General features: G+C 38.4%; 1 pseudogene; it reads left to right on the forward strand.

Moving 5' to 3' along the window:
• LOC109263263 (CWF19-like protein 1) overlaps positions 1-2,993 on the forward strand; it is a 126,725-nt pseudogene extending 123,732 nt beyond the window's left edge.
• Positions 2,994-6,000: the final 3,007 nt, after the last annotated feature.

The raw sequence follows: 6,000 nt of genomic DNA on the forward strand, positions 1-6,000 counted from the left end.
TAACAGGAAGAAATTATGAAAATAATCTTTTCTTCTTTGATAATGTACTCATGCCTTGGACTTCATTGTACATTTTCACTGATAGATCTTGGGCACAGAATTTCTATTTAGCTAGTCTGGAGCAGGCATTTTTTTAACTTTCTTGAATAAAAAAATAAACGACTCATAGTTCGATACTTACCTTTTAAAAATGACCTCTGAGGTGCCTGGGTGGCTCAGTCAGCTAAGTGTCAGACTCTTGATTTCAGCTCAGGTCATGATCTCACAGTCCTGAGATTGAGCCCCCTGGTGGGGCTTCGGCTGAGAGTGTAGCCTGCTTCAGATTCTCTCCCTCCGTCCACTCTGCCCCTCCCCCGCTTTGTGAGGGCACTTGCACACATGCATGAGTACACAGGCACATGCTCTCTCCCTCTCTCTCTCTCTCTTTCAAAAAAATTAATAAATAAAATAAATAAAAATGACCTCTGAAATTCAAATTCTATAAAAAATTCTAAAAATCAAATGTCTACACTAGGTCAGTTGATGAGAAAACAATTGTGGAATTACCATCATTGAATCTGTCAGGGTTAATCAAGGGGAGATTCCAAACCAAGTAGTTTAATTGAGGACATTAATACAGACTACTAGCTACAGAGGAGGAGGAAGGTCTACAAGACAATCAGGGAATGGTGAAGACACCCAGAATTTCACATCAGCAGCCAAAGATTAGTGTCAGACAAAAGTCATTCTATCTATCTATCTCTATATATCTATATCTATATCTAATATATATACATATATATACATACACATATATAAATATATATTTACATATATATATGTGTGTGTATATATATATATATATATATATATATATATATATATATATATATTGAGATAGGGAGGAGAAGAGAGAGAGGGAAAGAGAGGGAAAGAGAGGAGAAGCCCAAGCAGGCTCTGCACTGTCAGCACAGAGCCAGACACAGGGCTCGAACTCACTAACTGTGAGATCATGACCTGAGCTGAAATCAAGAGCCCGACACTTAACAGACTGAGCCACCCAGGTGCCCCAAAAGTTATTATAGAGTTGGAGAGACATCTAGAGTTGATGCTTCAAAGGCCCAAGAATACAGAGCATCTAGACAGAAGCTGGAACCACAGAGAAACAGCCACTCATGAAAGTAAGGCCCAGGTGGGGACTGGGATCATGGCAAGGATTGGCTCAACAGAAATTGTGGCCACAGAGAGAAGGTCTGCTAGAAAGGGATGGGATTATGGAGACTCAGTCTATGGTAGATATATAGCCAAAAGCCAAGAAAAAAGGCAGTGAAGTAACCTGGCTTCTCTCAGTCCTCCTCTTTTTCTATTTGGTCTCCCATTAGCCATATCTATCCAGAAAACAAATGGCAAAGGGGGTATGGAAAATCAAGTTTATGGAAATCAGGACCCTGAGACACTGAACAGAAGAGTAACAAATTAATCTTTTCTCAGAGTGAAATAGTCATGATCTGGGGGAATTTGACAGAATATCTAGAAGTAAGGACTAGGAAAAGATTAAGAAATGCAGGGTTAGGATATATATATGTATATGTATATGTACATGTATATGTATGCATATGTATAATGACTATCAGTAATGTAAGAGACAAATATTTACAGTATTAGCACTTATATTAAGTTTTATGTCAAAGAAAAATTCTCAGGGATGTTTTTAAAACATATACAAGTTCTTGCATCAGTAGGAAATCTTGTTTTATGAAGTTCTTGGCAAATTTCTTACAAGGGCAACCTCTTATTGACTGCATATGATGTGCCATCATGCACAGGGCTATACATGCACTTTCTTATTTCATCTTCACAAGAACTGTATGAAGTAGACACTATTGTTGTCATTTTGCAGATGAAGGGAGAAAGACTAATTGTCTGAGGTCACAGTGGTGGTACGTGGGAGAATTCCTATTCAAAGCCCTGTTTCCTGATCTCCAAGCTCTGTCTTGTTCACCATGTAATTCTGCCTCAGTCAGTGCTGCTTGAATGAAGTTTCATTATGTGTTATTCATAATCACCTTTCTGAGCAGATGGCTCTCTCCCACTTCCACAAAGCTGGATCACAATAATGATGGTTAAAATTAAATAGGTGTTTTATATTCAACCCACACACAGAAGATGAAACCATTCCTGCTTACATGAGATTTTAAAGACTATCTATGTACAGTTTGATCTCTTTAATCATCTGTAACTACTCTGTTATTCTCTAAGATGGCTAAGGGGATAGATAGACTGAAGCAGAGAAAGAAAGCATTCATCTACAGGCAGGGACTAACCTTCACCCAAAACAGCCTCCAAAGTTGCTTAGCTTCCAGGACCTTGCTGGTTTTGCCTTGCCAGTCCTAAAGTGGAAAAGCATTTGGTGGTCAACACTGACCCACATTGCTACCTTTCCCTGGTCAAAGGAGGCTTAGCTGATGACCATGTCCTCATCCTGCCCATCGGACTCTATCAGTCAGTGATGGACCTTTCATTCAGCAAGATGGTGGAAGAGGTGGAGGAGTATAAGACTACACTGAGGCTTTTCTCTAAGAGTTGAATGAAACGGTGTGTTTTATTTTAGAGAAATTATAAGAGCTATCACCTCCAGCTACAGGTCATTTTTGTGTGCCACTCAGCCACTGCTCCGTGAATGGCATTAAAGATACCTTCGTTACCCAGGCAAAGGAACAACAAATAGAACCAGCTGTTGGAAATCCAGAGCACTCTGACATCAAGCCCATTGCACAACCGAGAGCAACATATATTTATGTTGAACTTGACAGAGGAGAGAAACTTCTCCACAGAATTAAAAAAAAAAAAATTTCCCTTGCAGTTGAGAAGGAAGGTGCTGGCCAGTGAAGCCATTCTTAATATCCCTGACTGGTCTGACTGGAGGCAGTGTCAGACAAGCAAGGTAAGAGGTGACCCTGGCTTATAGCTTCTGGAGAGACTTTGAGCCTTTTGACTTCATTCTGGATGACTAAGCAAAAGGAAAGCCACTTTATGAATTTCACAGGAAGTAGTAGCAACCTGTTTTTAAAGAAACTAGTTTCTCAGGAGACTCTCATGGAAACTGTCTGCAGCAAAAAGGCCTAATATTGAATTTTTTTTTTGAAAAAGTCACATTCTAGGTTGAAAACCTTATGTTAAAAGCCTGTCTCTTATCCAGCTCCAAGTACAGATTGTGTTTATCAACATTAAAAATAAAATCAAGAAAAAAAACATTTAAATTATAAAATAAAATCCAAATGCTTTACCATGAAAAAAAAATGCATCTGGAGTAGGGTTAACACAAAATCTGATATTTTTGCTTTATACTAAATTAGCAGGTATCTGGTTGACTATTTATTTATTATTAATTGCTGATACAGTGATACTGACAGGGTGTGTGTGTGTGTGTGGGGGTGTGTGTGTGTGTGTGTTTGCTGTAGGGAAGGGTGTAGCATGCTATTCCAGAACTCTTTCTCAAAATTGAATAAGACAATGGCATTCTAGAACCTGATTTTTAATGGGTATCAGTACTCAGAAAAATAAAAGATACGCTATTTACTAACCAAATTTCATCCTTATATATTCCTTTACAATGCTACCCAGATGACAAACTGGAACATGTTTCTTGAAAAAATGTCCCTGGGGGAGAAAAAAGGAAGTAAAGAGAAGAACCTCACTCTTCAGTTGCACCCATTCGGCATCATGAAAATCTGTGGGGCCAGCATGGCATTGGGCAAAGGGCACTTATCAAGGACTCAGGGGTCCCACCTGTGCTCCTCCTTAACTCTATGACCTTGGACATGTTACTTGGCTTCCTCTGATCACAGTCATTTCTCCACAGGGGGAAGCGACTACTTCCTGCTTTTCTACCTCAAACACAGGTGAGGTAGGGAAATGTAAAATGAGATGATTGATGTTAATATACTTTGCAAACTAAAATGATATAGAAGTTTAAGTTATCTTAAAAATTCTCCTGAGTTTTTCTATATTTGTCTAGATATATATACACATACTATAAATGTTTTTATATACAGACACACACACACACACACACACAGGTCTGAGAACCAAGTGCCATGCCATGTATATGATGCACATGTCCATGTTAAAATGCATGAATCATGAGGGGTATTGGTGGGGTGTGGAAAAAAGACCCATAAGTTTGATGGACTGTAGCAATTGCCTTGACCTCTATCTTACTGGTAATCTCTCTTAGCATGTCAAACAAATAGCAGAGGGAGGAGAATGGTGTGCCTTTCATTCAATGCTACAAAAGGCACATATGGCAGAAAATCAAGCTAAATTATCAAATTATATTGTAGTCCCCAAAAGATTTTCCTTAGTGAGATAGAGGGGGAAAAAAATCATCATTTCATCTCGATTCTCGATTTAGAAGAATATGGGATGGTACCATCTCGTAGAAATCACAAAATGAACTTTATCATGATTGACTTCTAGAAAAATAACAAGAAATGTGAAAATTATCACAAAGAACAGAATTGAATTCACTATTATTTTATAATAATATAATAATACACGATAATTTTACTACCGGGGGCATCTGGGTGGCTCAGTCGGTTAAGTATCTGACTCTATTTCAGCTCAGGACATGATCTCTCCGTTTGTGGGTTTGAGCCCTGAGTCGGGCTCTGTGCTCACAGAGCAGAGCCTGCTTGGGATTCTTTGTTTCCCTCTCTATCTCTGCCCTTCCTCCACTCAGGTTCTCTCTCTGTCTCAAAAATATATGAATAAATATTAAAAATAGATATAATTTTACTACTGAAAATTAGAGAAATAGGAATTTTATGACTTGGAGGATTTAATTCCAGCTAATTTACTTTCCTTTTTATCCAACAACAAAAGCTTAAAATGCCATACCCTGTGGTTGAATCATTGGATCATCTTTTTTGTAGTTATTGACAGCTTTATCATTACTAACCTTGCTTGTTTTCTCATGGCAATTAAACTTATTCTTAAACTTTAATTCCAGTATAGTTAACACACAGTGTTCTATTCGTTTCAGGGGTACAATATTGTGATTCGACAATTCTATACATTACTCAGTGCTCATCATGATAAATGTACTCTTCATCCCCATCACCTTTCCACCAAGTCCCTAACCCAGCTCCCCTCTGATAACCATCAGTTGGATCTCTATAGGTAAGAGTTTTTTTTTCTCCCTTTTTCTTTGTTCATTTGTTTTGTTTCTTAAATTCCACATATGATTGAAATCATATGGTATTTCTCTTTCTCTGACTTATTTCACTTGGCATAATACTCTCTAGCTCCATCCATGTCGTTGTAAATAGCAGGATTTCATTCTTTTAGGATTAATATTCCATTGTACATATACACACCACCTCTTCTTTACCCACTTATCTACTGAATGGACATGGGTTTCTAGCACAATTTGGCTATTATAAATAATGCTACAATAAACATAGGGCTGCACATATCTTTTTTTTTAAGTTTATTTTGAAAGAGAGAGACAGTGCATGAGCATGGGAGGGGCAGAGAGAGAGAGAGAATTCCACGCAGGGTCCACAGTGTCAGCACAGAGCCCAAAGCGGGGCTCGAACTCAGAAACCATGAGGTCATGACCTGAGCCAAAATCAAGAGTCAGACGCTTAACCAACTGAGCCACCCAGGCACCCTGCATATACCTTTTTAAATTAATGCTTCGTATTCTTTGGGTTAATACCCAGTGGAATTACTGGATCCCATGGCAATTCTATTTTTAACTTTTTGAGGAACGTGCATACTGTCTTGAATACTGACTGCACTAGTCTGCATTCCCACCAACAGTGCACAAGGGTTTATTTTTCTCCACATCCTCACCAACGTTTGTTATTTCCAGTGTATTTGATTTTAGCCATTCTGACAAGTTTGAAGTGATATCTCATTGTGGTTTTGATTTGCATTTCCCTGATGATTAGTGATGTTGAGCATCTTTATGTGTGTCTGTTGGCCATCCACATGTCTTCTTCGGAGAATATTGCT

This window comes from Panthera pardus, unplaced genomic scaffold (assembly GCF_024362965.1).
Source record: "Panthera pardus isolate Hobbes unplaced genomic scaffold, ASM2436296v1 HiC_scaffold_17, whole genome shotgun sequence".
In the NCBI taxonomy this organism is placed as follows: domain Eukaryota; kingdom Metazoa; phylum Chordata; class Mammalia; order Carnivora; family Felidae; genus Panthera; species Panthera pardus.